At 42.3% G+C, this 18,463-nt stretch overlaps 1 protein-coding gene across 3 annotated transcripts in view; it reads right to left on the bottom strand.

The window, feature by feature from the left end:
* The window catches only part of nek7 (NIMA-related kinase 7), a 79,874-nt gene extending 66,402 nt beyond the window's left edge, over positions 1–13,472 (bottom strand). For all 3 annotated transcript variants that reach the window (XM_080432004.1, XM_080432005.1, XM_080432006.1), the window contains exon 1: positions 13,064–13,472. The gene's annotated coding sequence lies outside the window, so the exon portion shown is untranslated. The remainder of the gene's footprint in view (positions 1–13,063) is intronic.
* Between the last annotated feature and the right edge of the window lie 4,991 nt (positions 13,473–18,463).

Below are 18,463 nucleotides of genomic sequence, written 5' to 3'. Positions count from 1 at the left end.
TCGCGAACCATAGTTTGAGAACCGCTGTTCTACTATAACATGATCAATTCAATTAGATTTCTACAACAGCAGACAGTGCAGTTCAGTAGTAGTGAAATGCATAGATCCATCTAATACGAGTAGTAGTAGTTGTAGTTGAACAAAAATGGTATGTAGGTTATATGTACAGTACATTGTCGACACTACAACAATTTACAGTAGTAACTAAAAAGACAGCTAACATTTTTTGTAAAGACTGGGGGAAAAAAGTCTTCACCTTTTATTTCAGAACATAAGAATAGGTTACTTTTATCTAAATGTTTTATATTTGCACTTAATGAGCAATTGATTTCCTATGGTAATGGCCAAGTTAGTACATTTTGCAAAGCTCACATGAGCTTATTCTACCATTGTGAGTGACTTGTATGGTTCAAAGCAGGACAAAATAAATGGTTTCATTTCAGACTGCTCGCTCTTGCCCACAGTAATATATAAGTACCGTTTAGTCCTGCAGAATCCCACAATATTGCCCTCTAGTCCCGCTGCGCATCCTACAATATTTCTATTGGGAGCCCTAAACATTACAAGTAGAAACACAGCATGAGAGAGAGAGAGGAGTAGGTGAGAGAGCCATTGCAGCACCACGGACAGCAACATGGTGGGCTAGACATGGCTTATTGCTTGACAGTAGGCTATTCTTAAACATTTGCATAGAGGCTACCTGTCAGTAACGTTATTACATTGCCACATGCCACACACGTGAAGTAGGCTATTTATTGAATTGAAAGAATAATTTGAATAATCGAAAAATATTCGTCAGGGCTGTCCGATTTTCGAATTTGATCACGGTCAGATTGTGGCATCCCTTAAGTCAAGCTGAAACAAGCAAAGTGTTCCAAGTCGGACGGACGGACAAACAAACGGACAGGGGATAAAACAATCTCCGGTCTTTGGCCGTCCAGCCTAGCGGAGATAAGCTCTTGAACCGTTTTTTGTTTTTGTAAATCCCATACCGTTTGCTAGTAATTGGCTTCCAAATGTAGTGGTAGGGGCGTACTTCTTACAATATACCATACCCAAATTAAAATCACATGTTTGGAGTAGTAGTGTACTTATTTTTGATCCTCAGGCGCTCATCCTTTACATGAGTGAGTTTCCTGGCAGTCCCAGTGTGTGTGTGTGCGTGTGTGTGTGTGTGTGTGTGTGTGTGCATGCGTAGCCGACAATCGGAGGCAACACTGCCCCAAAGGGATTTGCACATCTCGCCAGTCTTGCCCTCTTCACACACAGCCCTCCACTTCCTTACCTCCTGTCCTGTCCTCTCCCCACCATGCCTGCAGGGATTTCCCTTTTCAGCTCAGGAGCAATGTCAACCCCGCTTCACCATGCTTCACCATGACATCCGTACAGCTCCAATGTTCTGCCCCCCACCAACAAAAAAAACTCCAAAACGCCACACTCCACACAAAACACTAGCCACTTTTTTACAATGGGCTGAGCCAGCGCCCAAAAATTGGTACGGATCAGACAAACCAAAAAAAAAGAAGAAGAAGAATTTGTAATTAAACCAGCCACATTTTAATTATTAAAAATCTATTAGCTTTCAAAATCGTGATTTCCCGTGAGCTTGTAGATCACCAATAGCCGCGCAACACTGTAGTACGAGAGTACAAAACCAGACTATTGAATACTATATAAACAAAGATGGCTGCCAATGTGCCTGTGTGACCTGTATGAATGCCCCGGTTATACAGAGGTATTATTAGCGGCCGAGCTGTGATGACAGCACTGCAGTTATGATTAGAGTATAGTTGCAGTATGACACCAGTGCATTATCAAGTGATGATTTCAGCCAGACCCCCCAAAATTCAAAACTCAGAAGTCTCAGATATGGTGGAGGGGAAAAAAAAGGTTTAAGTATAACTCCACAATTCAGCAAAACATAGTTCCCAGAATTGTTATATGTACTGTATGCAGCCATGACATTTTAACATGCATCATTGAATTTCCTTTGCAGGGTCTTTAAATAAAAACAGGACACATGGAACAGAAATATGAAATACAAAAACATCAGGCAAAACCCAGTATCTAGTTTCAAAGTCTTGTGAAGTTCATTCCAGTATAGAGCACTGTACTGTTCTGAATGTAGACTTTCCCAGGTCAGTATGAACCTCACAATTAAAGTAAATATGATCAAAAGTGCCTTTTAGAGCACATCCCGCCCCAGTCATTGTGCACCTATTTAACAATGTATGCCCTAAATAATGCCCTCAGATAATCATCTTAGTAAAGTCAGGTTACTGAACAGCTGACAGACATTGTTATTGTATAATATGTAATGTTATCCTGTATAAAGTGTATTGTATACATACTGTATGAGTGCATTGTGTAATGTGTACAGTCTTTGTTGGCCTGCTGTAGTCAGATGTTTTGTTGGGTTTAGTGTGTCCTTTGTGTTAATGACAGAGAGCCAGAGACAAAGTAATTAATTGTATTATAAGAGAATCAGACAATAAAGTTGAACTGAACTGAACTGAGCTGAACATGAGCCTTGAAGGTCAGTGTGTCGTCAATTACAGTGTCATGGTATTTGTACTGCCGCACAACCTCAAAAGCCTGGTCATTAATCGCCACAGGAGAGATGACCGTAGGATTCTTCCTTAAATCTATTACCATCTCCTTAGTTTTGGTTTTGGATATGGATATCCACGGACAATTTGAATACGTATTCCATCACTACAGGGCCACGATCAAGGTCATCACTGTTGAGAAGAGACAAGATGACAGAATTGTCAGCGAACTTGATAATATGATGCCTCACATATTGGTTTTGGCACTTGTTAGTGTACAGGAGGACAAATAAAAGAGGTGAGAGGACGCAGCCTCGGGGCGATCCAGTGGAGGAAAAAAGGACAACTGACGAAACACCATTGACCTTCACACGTCACAACCTTCTAGTTAAGCACTTAATTAACCCTATGTGCTTCGTTGACCGGGATCCCCCACAGGTCTAGGGCCGTATAAAAGGCTGTATCTCGCTTCCTAAGCACTTTTTTTTTTACTTTGAAAAAAAAAAAGTATAATAAATCGCACTGGCCAGAAATAGCCAGAAATAATTCTGGCACTCAGTGAGTTAATCTACTCTGTCAGAACTGGACATTTGCCTGAAGCTCGTCAACTTTGTAAAAAGTGACTGAACATTGGCATGGATGACAGTGGGAATAATGGGTATCCGACAGTGGTCCTGTCTCCGCCACATCTCCCCCTTTTCCTCACACCCATCAGCTTGGATCGGCTATTTGGTTCCCCATAGGGTCTATGATGCTTGCACAGGAGTTACACAATAGCAGCAGAAACCTCCAGCCATACTGGAGAGGCTTCCGGTGCTCCCTTTAGTCCACTCATTCTGCCATAAAAGTGCCATAGAAATTAGGACAGAATGTGTCAAACTGAGGCGAGTCGTTGTTGCGTTTGACGTGTGCAGTTGAATTCTTTTTAGAATAAAACAGGTTCAACACACCACAGCACACACTTCACATCTACTGCTCTGTTGCTACATGTTGCCATTACCAGGGCCAAAGTGATCCGTTCAGTACAGTCCAACGTGATCTGTTCAGTACAGTCCAACGTGATCTGTTCAGCACAGTCTAATAAAGTGATCTGTTCAGTACAACTCTAGAGTGATCTGTTCAGTACAGTCTAATAAAGTGATCTGTTCAGTACAGTCTAATAAAGTGATCTGTTCAGTACAGTCTACTCTAGAGATCTGTTCAGTACAGTCTAATAAAGTGTTAGTGATCTGTTCAGTACACTAGAGTGATCTGTTCAGTACAATCTATTAAAGTGATCTGTTCAGTAATCAGTACAGTCCAAAGTGATCTGTTCAGTACAGTCCATAGTGATCTGTTCAGTACAGTCCATAGTGATCTGTTCAGTACAGTCTAAAAAAGTGATCTGTTCAGTACAGTCTAATAAAGTGATATGTTCAATCAGTACAGTCCAAAGTGATCTGTTCAGTACAGTCCAACGTGATCTGTTCAGTACAGTCCAACGTGATCTGTTCAGTACAGTACAGTCCATAGTGATCTATTCAGTACAGTCCATATTCAGTACAGTCCATAGTGATCTGTACCGTAGAGTCCATAATGATCTGTACAGTACAGTCCATAGTGATCTGTTCAGTACAGTACAGTCCATAGTGATCTGTTCAGTACAGTCTATAGTGATCTATTCAGTACAGTCCATATTCAGTACAGTCCATAGTGATCTGTACCGTACAGTCCATAGTGATCTGTACAGTACAGTCCATAGTGATCTGTTCAGTTCAGTACAGTCCAGTCCATAGTGATCTGTTCAGTACAGTCCATAGTGATCTGTACCGTACAGTCCCAATGTCTCCTCCTGCCCTTTCTCTTCTTATCTCATCATCACATTCTTCCTTCCCTCCTCTCTCACTCTTCTATCTCTCACCTCTCACTCTTCTATCCCTCCTCTACTCACCCCGCACCGCATAAGCTTCATCTGTCTTCTCTCATCTATACCCCTCCCCAGAGGCACAGAGCCAGTGCTACCGAAAAGAGCCTATTCTTTTTAAATGCTTTATAGTACAGAGAGCAGCGGGTGTTTTGTAGATGAGGAGCAATCCAGCAGTGTAATTAAAAGGCAGCAGGAAGCACCATTAATGCCATAGGTTTTCGTTTGATGCTTGAAAACCTACTGTAACACAGTTACTCATCTAAAATAACACTGGGCCCTATGAGCTGACGGTCAAAGGGGCTGACTGTGTCATGTTTGAAGAGACACTTAACCTCGGCTTAATTAATTCAGCGTTGACTTATAGAATTTCCCCAAGTCGCCAAAACAAATTTGCACTATCGAACGAACTTCAAATTATGCTAATCCTATTTACTCGTAGTACACAGGTTAGCATTTTATGCCCTTTATGTTAGACCGAGGGGGAATAAATTAATCATTATCTTCTATGAGTCGACAATTAGCAAGTGACTCCTGGGGCAGCAGAGAAGTGTGTTTTAAAATGGTGTAGTAGTTTCTTGATACTTCTCTCCTCTATGGGGAGGCCGGAGGACGTGCCATTAACAAAAGCATACCACCGTCAACTCCCAAATGATTAGCTAAGTAATTACCTTTCTTGGTGCTTGCTTTTCTTTCACTGCATACACAAGGATTTTGGATGGGGAGCAAATCGGATGCCCACTACTTTCCTAGGCAGTGTTTTGCTAGCAGTGGGTCTCGACCAAATGCAATTCGAAAATAAAACTGATGTTTCTGATGTCCTCTCTGGTAGAGCTGGCCAAGTTAACTTTGACAAGCTAATTTGGCCTCTCAAACACAACTTGACAAGTCACGCTTGGTACGTTTTAGTCACTACTATAACAATGTGTCCTAGCTCAAACACCACTGTGTGTATGAGGGATCAAATTCACAGTGCACAACAAAATGTTATAAATGATGTGCCATATGCTGGCAGCAATCTTTATCCAAAACACAGACCGTACTTGAATTAAAATGTAGGTATAGCTACTTAGCTAGCTACCGTTAACAGCTCTCTGTGAATTCAAGTACCAGTTGCTTAATCTGCAGGCAGAGAAAGACAGTCAGAAAGAGTGAGTCAGAGAGAAAGAGAGAATGATTAGCTCCACAACAGGGGAGGGAGAGAGCTAAACCAGAGAGGCCTTTCTTGCCTCCCTACATTAGAAAGAATATTAATATTAATGAGACTTGTTTTTTCCCTCCCTCGCTCTTTTTTTCTTCCTCAGACGATCTGAACATGAAAAACTTTAAAAGCACAAAAATCCAGGAGTTGCGTACCACAGTTTGACCCGGAGCCACGCAGCACACACCAACTGTGACAGACTCGCTGTTCAAAGTGAACGGGAGACTCTTTCATCAGGGAATCCTGGTGTTTTCTCTTTTTTGTACACCGTCCGCGACACCACAAGCCCATGCCATCTGCGTTCTTCTGAAACCAGAACTTCAATATGTGCTGCCTGCTCGCACATTGTTTTCTAGGAGGGCCTCACAACTAAGGGCCCCGACGACAACCAGGCGTTTGGCTGGCTGTGCCGCTTGTTGACTGCTGTTTACAGCCCGACCCTCCGCCGTGTGATGCAATGTTAAGTATTCACTGTTAAACTGTCAAGCCAGAGCTGGCTGTGTGCCCGCCCAGTGCTCATGCAGTATAGTGTGGCACAGGGTTCTCCAACTGCACCCAGATCCCTGCACCCCCCATCCCTCATCCCTACTCCCATCACCACTCCTCTGGCAGTATAGGTGACCCCAGCACAGGCCAGCTCTCTCCACCAGCCAAAAACACCAGCGCTCATAAATGCCTAGACTCCTCACCACTGCTGAATTAAACCTTACTTCTTTTCATTGTGATAAAAAAAACCTACTCCTTCTTCACCCCAAACACTCCTGTAAAAGACACACACACACACACACACACACTTAACCCATTAAGACCTGAGACCGATTCTACAAATGTCTTCTAAATCCTTCGCTTTAAAACAAATATATATTCAAAGGTTGAAAATAGCAGATCTACAAGCTCATAGCACGGCACTTAGCTTGTATATCTGCTATTTTTTTATAGCCAAAGAACAAAATAATGGTTAAAGTGGTTACACAGATTGCATTCCCGGTCTTAATGGGTTAAAGACAGTCTCCAGGCCTAAATATGCTGCTGCTGCTGGCTCCCACTGCCTGCCTTCAGACATCTGTAAAATATTTTTATTCAGTGCCCCACTACCGCACCACATTGGCAAAGGTCTCTTGGCCCCAGCTTGGCAGGACTTCTGACGGAGCCAGCCGGCAGCGCCATACAGGCCTACCCCTGCTGTTGCTGCTTCCTGCTGCTCCGAGGGAGCCGGGGCTGCCTGCCTCCCATTGACAGTGGGCCAGGGTGGGTTAGGAGGAGGAGGTCTCAGTAGGGGATCCTCCACACACCACCCGCCACCCCCCTGAAGACTAAAATATGTGGGGGGGGGGGGGGGGACTGGACTGGACTAGACAGAGCGACAAAGGACATGCAAGGTTGGGTATTGAGAGGAGGGAAGACAAAAGATTGACGATTTAAATTAAATATGGATAGAGTAGTGGAGACAGTGATGGAGGAACAAGAGAACAGTTATAGTACTGGAGGAGGGCTGGGTGGCATGGAGGGGGCAGCGGAGTGGGAGGGGGGGGGGGGGGGGGCAGGGGTCTTGGAGGCACGCTGGGGCAGCAGGAGATGAGGGGAGCCTCTCATGACTTCCTCATGCTTTCTTCATGCCCCCAGGCCTTGACCACAGCCTCAAAGCCCCCCGAGCCAAACCAAGAGACCAAGGGAGACTGCTGTGACTCAGGGCACAAACATGGGGAAGGGGAGGTCTTGTCCCTCAAAATCTGAACAAGTTAGAAAGAAGAAGACAGAATTAAAGGCAAAATAAGGGGAGAGAGAGAGAGAGAGAGAGAGAGAGGGAGAAAGGGGGGGTGTAAGGGACGTTTGAGGGGAGTGGGTGAAATGTTCAGACAGAGAGTCTTTCAAAACAAGATGCTCTCACACAAATCCACTCTCTTCGGCTGCAAATCCTGTGTGAAACATTTAGACTCATTTGTGGTGAAGTTGGAACAAACGCCCATAGCACAGTCAGCAAGCAACGAGATGCCCCCCCCCCCCTCCGCTGTTCCCGAGTGCAAATCGACTCTGCTTTTGTCTCATCTCATGACAAATACATACTGTCGCTGTCACTGATGTGGTGTTTACAGTGGCATATAGCATCTTGTAATTATTCTATGAAAGCGAATTTTCATCCTCTGGGGATTTGCAGTTTTGTATTCAGATAATCAAAAGAGATGTTGGGGAGAGGGGACCATGGGATCTCCGATAAAAAGCAGTTACTGCTTCGCGAGCGATCCTTCCAGCACAGTTCACAATGTGCCAACTTGGCTTTGGCAGTGCTATTTAGATGGTAAGGCCTGTGTAATGCATACCGGGTCTTGCCTATAACATACAGTGGCCTATGGGAAAAGCTAGATGCTATAGAAGGCATAGTAGAGTGTAGCAAATGGACCGAGTCTACAAGTAGCTTCAACAGCCAAACTGCCAACACAGGCGGTAATATCAAAAGCACAGAACAGCATTAACGTGCCCTTTATCTAGAGTTCTAGACTATTGACTAAACTTGTGAAATGCAGTCTAATGTGCAGGGCCCACTCAACCACCAGACAGTGTAATATAACTGCTATCAGTAGAATATAAGGCTACTTCTAGATAGCAGACGCAACACCTTTCCTACAGTAGGTATTCGTGTTAGCTCTAATCTGTAGTGGCGCCATGTACTTGAAATAACACGCATTAATTTACTTTAGTTGGAGGTTATGAGCTTAACCTCAGTCAACCATTAAAATGTATGGTTGACTGAGGTATAACTTATAAAGGGACTAAAAAAGCAGTTTAGTCTCCTAACAATCAGCTCTCATTTCCTCTGTAAACAATCTTAATAAGCCCAACTACAACATGTTCACATGTTGTCCATTAAATTAATTATTATTCAAGCTTAAAGGTTTTTTATTTGTGTCAAATTTGTGTTTTCTCACATCCCTTTCATTAAAAATAAATCAATCAATATTATCCAATTACACCATGGCAAGAAATCATTAGAGACAATAAGAGCAGTGTGATCTGATGAAATGCAGCTGAATTGACCACAAAAGCTACCTGTAGATCAACACCACAACAGAGAAAATGTAGTAAAATAAGTTAAATCAAATAATACATCCTTTTTCTCTCCCCAGCAGCCTTCAGAGTGAAGCAAACAGCTGATATTGTGTGGTCGTGGCTTTGGGTGACCTCAGGGCAATGAAAGCGCTTCATACACTTGAAAAGGGGTCGTAGGTCAGTAATTTTTTCGTTTGCATGTCTTTGTAGTCTGTTTCCCCTCAGAGCCCGACAGAGCCCGATGAGAAAAGAGATCAATGCCTGAGTGAAATTGAGCCCTTTTCACGTGACATGGTGAGCCGCAAGGCATCCTCCAAGGATATTTGAATCCTTAGAACATCAGTGACCCTTCATGAGATAAAACGGAGATGGATATGAAAAAATATTGACAGCCTGGCTGTTTGGACTGTAAAGGCTGCTGAAGACTACCCACTCTCACTGCCAAATGAAAATGAAAGACCTTATAGTAAACTCAAACCAATCGAATCCTGGAAAGCATAGCATATAACCAATTTTTTTTTTTGTTCTTTTTTATTCAAGCCTAACATGCTATTTACTATGAAAAATAACTACGCCTAGGTTGAGGGTCTACACTATACTTTTGCCTGTATCGTTCTGTACTGGGCAAAAGATCTTTGACCTCATGCAAAAGACAGTTTAATGTAGCTAAAAAATTGCCTCAGGAAGCATCATCCATCAAATATAGGCTATGTGAGAGGGAGAGGGAGAGAAATGTCAACATTTTTTTTGTTCCACATAAAAACCCCAGGGCAAGATGACTATTAAAGTGGTCGGATGACAAATGTCTCATCTAATCTTTAATCCAGTGTAGTTGCGTCCTCCAGGGCTAAAACAGGAAACTCTCTCAGTATGGAAGGATTTGGTAAATTCCACTGTGCTAAATCACAACTTGCACAACAGAGGTGCGGCAGAACCTCTCCATACCGGTGACTGACATTTGAAGTTAGAACAGTCGTTCAATATATTTGTAGTACAATGCTACCATTAGTACAAGTGCAGAGGCATAGAGCCTATATTTCTACGTAGAGGATGGACATTACATAGGCGTAGTTGAAATATAAAAATCGTCTTTTTATGCTAAACAAATTTGCAGCCTTTAGGGTCCCTCTAGCATTTAGTTAGTAGTTATTTTACTCCAGTATTAAGTAAAATAACTTGAAACGGAATAATTAAGGAGTAGGACCATTGCCATTATCTAACCAACGTACCAATCCTGATTTCATATGACAATGCAATAAGGCAAAATAACCTTTTGCCTTTGGTAAAATGTAATGATTGAGACATTCCACAGCTAACCTGTTAAAAATAATAAAAGCATGGGACATTGGCAGAGAGCTTCCGCATCACATCAGAGATCGACACTTTCCAAGCATTTTGGTGCACACATTTGGCAGCGGTTTGCTGATGATCAGGTTTATGACACAGTCCTTGATAGTCAACTTCACAGAGCCAGCCGGTGTTCATCTCCATCACCGGATGACAATATCTGGCAGAGTGAGGCCTGTTGTCTTTGACGGTTCATCGAATGTGGCAACAGAGAAATGAGTAATAATTAAGTCAACAAGGTATGTCAGCTTCCACTCACTTGTCTGTATCGTCTCTCTGTCTGCAGTCTGGCCAAATGTGATAAAATGACACTTGCAAATATTTGGCTGCGATATGCAACAGCAACAACAACATGGCATAAAATCAGTTTTCTATTGTGTCCATGACCGAACCATGACTAGGACAGGTGCTGTGCTAGTGCCTCCCTATGATGAGCCATCATAACTGTCCAATAAAGTCTCAACAGTGTGTCACTGTATCTCAGTTATTTTCCCACAGAAACACCCATTTCCGTAATATGATATTTTATAGTTATTTTCTTTCATCTATTCAGAACAAACATTACCGGTAGTTCTCTTTATAATAAAAGCAAAAACCAATATGACCAATTAGTAATTACCACTAGTAGTAACAGAGTAAATTATACATTTGAATCAGCATGTCATCCAAGACAAAGTTTTCTCCAGGTAGTAGAGATTGCCCGAGAATAAATGTCACTGTTATTGAATGGCTAATAAGAAAACAAAGTTACGGCCATTTCTTCTAGTATTTCAACAGTATTTCAACATTTCCATGTTAGAAATAAGAACAGGAACTAGTTAAAAACAAAACAAAAACTTAGGCCTTGTAATGAATCATCAGCACAGCAAGCAACAGAGGGACTTTTGTTTGCCAGAAAAAGACACAAATCGTCGTTGGGAAACAGAAACAGTTGGTGTAAATCTCAGAGCTAAATTGGTGGTGGGCAGTACGAACACTGAAAACGACACAGACAACTCAAACAACAAACAGACATGCACATAAATACTGCAGCAAGCAGTGCATTGACTGCACGCACATCACGAGACTAACTTCAGAAAAGAAAACAGAACATTTTAAAGCTGCAATCCGGAACTTATTTTAATGACTAAAACGGGATTTTATCCGATTTGTGTGGCAGACTATGTTAATGAATCAGGATAGGTCCCCTAGTGCCCACCTATCCTGTTACCGTGCCAGGTAGGAGTCTAGGACAGTGGTTCTCAACCTGTGGGTCCCCACGTGAATTTGGGGGGGGTCCCCAGATGACAGCAAAGTGACAATTTATTAGGACTTTTAAGACTTTTTTAATACCAAAAAAAGGGGGAGAGAAAAGAGAAAAAAGAGCATTACCACATGAAAAGTAATCAACATAAACTATACTACAAACATTGGTCAAAATGTCAAAATAATTTAAGAAAGAGGCAATAATTTTGAAAATAGCAAGCTCACAACGCCTCACATTGCGAGGCACTGTGAGCTTGTAGATCTGCTATTTTACAATTGTTGTCTGTGGAACTGAGTCAAACGAAATGTAATGCTTCAACTTACAATTCCAAGTGCTTGTCAGGGAGTAAGAGGTGCCCAGTTCAATTATGAATATTTTAAAAAGTAAAGGTTGAGAACCACAGGGTCTATGACACTTGCTGGTTGACATGTACTACGTGGGGGGAAACTCGGGTTCGAATCCCAGGGTATGATGACATAAAACAAACGGATCGCAGCTTTAACGGTAATGTTCAGAAAGTTGACTCATAACAATGTGGTGACTGATCATAGCAGTGGAAAGGCACATGTTGCGCCACAGACAGCGTCTCTCGACAAAAACGAGGTTTACACTTTTTACTTTTAATTTTAAAGTTCAAAATACATCATTTTTGTCTAGTGACACGCTCGTGCTACTGTATAAATAAACGCTATTAACGACGCAGCACTGCCAGAGGTGGAAGAAGTACTCACATTTTGTACTGAAGTAAAAGTACCGATACCACAATGTAGAAATACTCTAGAATTAAAAGTCCGGTATTCAAAATGTACTTGAGTAAAAGTACAAAGGTATTCGCATTCAAATATACTTTGTATACTATAAGTATAAATATACTATAAGTACTGAAAGTAAAAGTACCCATTTTAAATGTATAAAAATGCTTTGAAAATAGCAGATCTACAAGCGAACCCCGCATGGAGCTGAAGTTATTAATGCCTGTTTTGTATATACAAAACAGGCATAATAATCAAAATCTACAAAGTAACTAAAGTTGTAAAATAATTGAAGGAGTAAAAAGTACAATATTTGTCTCTGAGATGTGGAGTAGAAGTAAAAGTATTGAAAACACTGCCGAAAAGCAAAAAATCCTCCAAATGTGTACTTATAAGTACAGTACTTGAGTAAATGTACTTAATTACTTTATACCACTGGCACGTTGGTATTATCAATATCATCATCACATGCTGTCACATGCTCCCAGTCTAAGTCTGGTGTCACCAACTTTACTAACATTAGACAACTTTACTTGTGTGGTTTAGACCAACACCACCACATCCATGTCATGCTTTTCATAACTACGCACCAAGTCGTAAAAGCCAGTTAGCATTTACCATACTATACGTGTATAATTAATACCTTATCAATAAGTTCCACACTGACAGCGAGACACTAAACTTTGTCAATTTAGCCGTAGTGCTAAAAGTTAGCTTAAATTAGCCCCGGGTGGCATGCTAGCCTGGGCTAACCCATGCTAAAAGAAGCTAGCTCGCCAACTTGGCAGAAAGTTTGTTTTCACCCAGGCGCCAGGGAAACCAACACGTACACTTAACAGTGTTTTTGTTATACTTTCTACACGTTTAAAGCCCCCCCCCCCCCCCCGTTGTGTGCCCCCCTGGGTCAAACACCATGGGGACCCCCACGAATAATAACACGGCAACATGCTCTTATAATTTCTCGCTAAACTAAACTTATCACCGTATCTAAAGAAGCTTAAACGCTGGTTCATTTCTTACCAGGAAGTGGGTCCGCGTTGCTGAACGGCTATTCCTTCTTCACGTTGAAGACGGTTCTTCTTCTTCTTCACACAGCGGTGCTGCTGCCGCTGCTGAAGATGACGATGGCGGTTAGTCTTTGCTTTGACTTTCCCTTTTTCTTTCCCCAAGGTCGCTAGACTCTCCCTCTCTCTCTCTCTCACGGGCCTCTTCTTCTCCTCCTGCGTGGCACACTTGTCTGTCTGTCTGTTGCCTCGAGCACTACCAAGTTTTTTAGGGGGGAGAGGATCTGCTCTGTTTGTGTGGAAGAGTTGTGGTGGAGGTGAGTTGTCGTAGCTACGTGTTGTTCGGCAGGCAGAGAGACTCTCACTCTACTCGGCCCCAGCTCACCATTCCTGACCCGTGTGCCAGTAATGTAAACAAGCCAGCAGCATTCCCGGAGCGGAGCGGAGAGAGGAGGGGCAAATGTCAGAGAGTGGAGGGGAGCTGTCAAATACCGCGGGATTCAAGAGAGAGGAAGGGGGGGGCCCTGCCTCTGGCTGGCCCCCAGAACCTCATCTTCTTCCCCAATTTACTTTAGTTGTAATTATCATGAACTAACATGATCAAACGTGCGTTATTACACAATCATGAGTGTTGCTTTAACTCTTGAGAGTCAGAGCTACAAATTGATAAATTAAAATTACTTTAGGCCAGTGGTTCTCAACCTGTGGCCCGGACTGAGGATTTTTGGGGGGTCCCCAGATGACAGTGAAGTGAGAATTTAAGGACCTTTTTAATACCTGAAAAATAGACCATTACTGCATCAAAAGTAATCAACAAACTAAATACTTTAAAATTGCTCAAACTTTGGCCAAATTGTCAAATAATATAAGTAAGAGGCAAAATATTTGAAAATAGCCGATCTACAAGCTCACAACGCCTAGCATTGCAAGGCCTTGTGAGCTTGTAGATTTGCTATTTTCACAATCTCTATCTGTGGAACCGAGTCAAACTAAATATAATGCCTCAACTCCTACATTCCTAGTGCTTATCACATGTGATTATTTTGGGGGGTCACCGCCTGAAAAGGTTGAGAACCCCTGGCTTAGGCTGTGTGTGTGTGTGTGTGTGTGTGTGTGTGTGTGTGTGTGTGTGTGTGTGTGTGTGTGTGTGTGTGTGTGTGTGTGTGTGTGTGTGTGTGTGTGTGTGTGTGTGTGTGTGTGTGTGTGTGTGTGTGTGTGTGCGTGCGTGCGTGCGTGCGTGCGTGCGTGCGTGCGTGCGTGCGTGCGTGCGTGCGTGCGTGCGTGCGTGCGTGTGTGTGTGTTGTTTTACTCTCTTTGTGGGGACAAGTAGAAGTAAAGTAAAACCAGAGACAAATCAAATTCATGGGGGCATTATTCTGGTTCCCATGGGTATTTGATTGATTGATTGATTGATTGATTTCATATAGATTATTAGAATTAGGTTTATGATAAGGACAAGATATAGGTTGGGGTTAGGATCAGGCATTTAGGGTAAGAGTGCAGGGTTAGTTTTAGGGAAAGGGATTTTAAGGTTAGGATTATAGTTGGTTGTGGCTTTTGATGACAGCAATGACAGTAAGAGAAAAGGTCGTGTGACAGAGAGACAGAGAAAGGGAGACGCACACTAATCCACATACAGTAGATGCAGACATCATATTTTATTCTCAATCATGCATGCACAATACACATGCATCACATAACACACAGTACATAATTGGCAATTTCATAAGAATCTTCCTTCTTGAGAGCTATTGTGAGATTTATTGAGAGATCTATTGCAGATTGACTTGCATGGACAATGAGAGCAAGCAGAACTGATCAGCTTACTCTGCTTTGATAAAAGCTTCATGGCTGATTTCAGCCTGACAATTCAAACACTGCTGATGCACGGGCAACACACATCTGTCTCCCCATCCCCATTGTTAATAATCAACAAGTTAGGTGGGGGAGTATTTTTTTCTCCCTACTTCAATAGCCTTTTTTTTGTTAACCTCACTGCAAATATGGAAAAGGCAGAGATGCCTGGAGTGTGGTTTTTTTCTCTCCCTTTTTCTTCAACAACAGTTGAAGATTAAAAGAAACGTCTCAGGGAAATCTGTCAATTCTGTATGTGAATAATGCTGTGTGGAATTTAATGGCGTGAGTTATATTGGGTTCCCTCTACACCCACAGTTTCTTTCAATAAGATCAATGGTGCTCAGTGACAGATAGGGACGGTCTTTTGTATCTTCAAATTTCAGGTTTCTGAGGGAATAATTAGATGGATGGATGAAAAGTAATGCATCAGTGTGCGAGAGGAGCCGCACCAAGAGATCCTCTAGTTCAACACGCATGCCTCCACGCCTGTTTGGTAGAAGACTGTTTAATAATCGTGTTGAATTTCTTCTATTGTTCTAAAAGTGGCTCTCTGCACTGATGTGGTGCTTTAAACCAATGGCAAACTTTTTTTCTCTCTCTTTTGCTGATTTTGTTTATTTAACTGTGAGGATTTCCTTTTGATTGGAGGCTTTTTTCAGCATGAAAGGAAAATTGGTTTCTATTTTACTTTGTTCCCTTGGAAACTTTCAGGTGTGTCTGGCAACTAGACTGGAAAAGGTTCCTCCACCAAGGGGATGGAAGAAGCTTATCTCTACACGTACTGTATGGACCGCTATATAGACATGCAACACCAATACCAATACGGTATATTTTAAAGAGAAAGAAATATCCATTAGCTCTACTGTGAATATCAGTGGAAAGATTGAGTGAATTACAAAGACATTGCATTTGTAATAATATTGCAACAAACTGCATGGCTTTGCAATACTATAGCCAAGAAAGGCATTCAATTGAAATCATTGTCACACTAGTTTGATCATTAAAGGGATACAAAAAAAAGAGATGTTTACAACAGTATTATCAATTTCTTAATTAATTGAATGCACGTGACCACAATGGAAACAAGCCCCTATAGGGCTTTTTGTGTTATCCTTTTAACAAACGTTGTAAACCGTACCGCTGTACAAATCTCTAACTGTTAATAACGTATTCAATCAACCATCAATCAATGTTTAAAAAATGGAGTGGTACAGTGTGACAGACAGATTCTATAGGATCTATACACCTGTTATACTAGGCTGTAACAGTAGCATTGTTAGTTCACACTGAGTTTTTGCTTTGCTTTTACCCCCACTTAGTGTTTAGCCTGATGTGATGGGTTATTTTCTTCAGTGTGCACATTTCAGTCTAAACTCTACCTGGGCTTTTCATATCTAAATATGCAATATTACACCCGAGGGGGTGAAAACACACATTAAACACCTTAAAAGAAAGATCTTGATGTTTTCACTCATGTACCCCCCAAAACCCCCCCACTCACACACTTTTGCTTCTGTGGTGTCGATCTGGCTCAGGGGTTAGGTGTGCTGTCAAATCCTGAGTGTTAATTTAAACTCTGGGAGTGTACAAATGGACCCTTCTGGGTCCATTTGAACACTCCCAGAGTTAAATTAACACTCAGGGTTTTCACTGTGTATGACTGCAATGTGTTAGAGACAGAAGCTGCAGTCAAAGCCCCTGTGATCGGGAGCAGACTTCACAGAGGCAAGCAGATGGAGTGGAGAGGAGCCGTGTGCATCCTGAAGGTTTAGCAAGAACAGAGAGGTTACACTCCAGTAGTACAAAGATGACCTGTCATACACTGAGATGATGCCGTATCAATGCAGACGCGTTTCCTGTTTACGCACTTCACAGAATGGAGCTATCAGAGAAAAATAAATTATAGGATTATAGGATTATGGACAGAAATATGTATTAAATGTTATCTGCTGCTACATCCAGACAAACTTGGAGCATGATTTATGTCCCCACACACATTCATTTGCTAATGAATGTGGATAGTTTTTTTTGTCTTCAAAGTATAATTTTGAAACCATAATTATCATCCTTGATCACAGCATTTTCAAGGTTGTTTAGATGTGAACCTTCACATAACAAATGTGTGTGAATAGCGAATAACAACACAAAGGAGAAATAAAGGATTTATGTTGTGGATAGAATACTGTAATTGAGGCACAGGAGAGATAGCCTGTGATAATGTGAAGGACATACCAGGCATATCATTACTGCCAAGATCATTGTATGTATCGGTGACTCGTGTGTGTGTGTGTGTGTGTGTGTGTGTGTGTGTGTGTGTGTGTGTGTGTGTGTGTGTGTGTGTGTGTGTGTATGTGTAATGGCTACTGGGTTGAGTTGTGTCTCATTGAGACCGTCACCCTTCTGACATATCCTTGTGTGTGTGTGTGTGTGTGTGTGTGTGTGTGTGTGTGTGTGTGTGTGTGTGTGTGTGTGTGTGTGTGTGTGTGTGTGTGTGTGTGTGTGTGTGTGTGTGTGTGTGTATGTGTAATGGCTACTGGGTTGAGTTGTGTCTCATTGAGACCGTCACCCTTCTGACATATCCTTGTGTGTGTGTGTGTGTGTGTGTGTGTGTGTGTGTGTGTGTGTGTGTGTGTGTGTGTGTGTGTGTGTGTGTGTGTGTGTGTGTGTGTGTGTGTGTGTGTGTGTGTGTGTGTGTGTGTGTGTGTGTGTGTGTGTGTGTGAGCAGCCAGTGTATGAGGAAAGGTTGAATAGATGCCTAGCAATGAGAAGAAGGCACTGAGGTGGAACTGGCATAATAACACACACACACACACACACACACACACACACACACACACACACACACACACACACACACACACACACACACACACACACACACACACACACACACACACACACATGACGACAATAGAATTGACACTGTGAGAGCAACATGTAAACTGCAGGTTTGGCCTACACCTCAGTGATCATTCCATACTTTGTTTTGACCCTGTCGCCTGTCGCTGCGTGTGTGTGTGTGTGTGTGTGTGTGTGTGTGTGTGTGTATGTGTGTGTGTGTGTGTGTGCCTGCCTGCCTGCCTGCCTGCCTGCCTGCCTGCCTGCCTGCCTGCCTCTGTCTGTCTGTCTGTCTGTCTGTCTGTCTGTCTGTCTGTCTGTCTGTCTGTCTGTCTGTCGGATAATTCCATGTTGCATTCCATGCTGTAATAGTATGCAAGGATATTTTATGTCTTGCAGTCAAATTTAAGAACGCACGTGTTTTCAAATAAATACAGCTTGGCTTTATGGTATCCTAAAATTCTTGGCCCGTGTTCCGCTTCCTGACTCGCATCAATATCTAGAATCTGTTGCACATTTACAAAGACATGTATAATGGGAGATATGATCACACTGTTGATTTCATTGCAACAGTTGTCAGAGCAGCGTTACAATACATGTGCAGTGCACATGTGAAAGCATTCACGTGTGATGTCAGAGTGATGAACAGCCACTTGTGACCACCCCACCACCAACCCGTACAGTATGATGTTTTTGCTAGTGAAGGGCAGAAAAAAGATCT

The sequence above is a fragment of the Gymnoscopelus braueri genome (genome assembly GCF_963280865.1).
Source record: "Gymnoscopelus braueri genome assembly, chromosome: 6".
NCBI lineage: Eukaryota > Metazoa > Chordata > Actinopteri > Myctophiformes > Myctophidae > Gymnoscopelus > Gymnoscopelus braueri.
The sequence above is the reverse complement of the archived record's forward strand: the minus strand, read 5'-3'. Positions and strand labels throughout refer to the sequence as shown.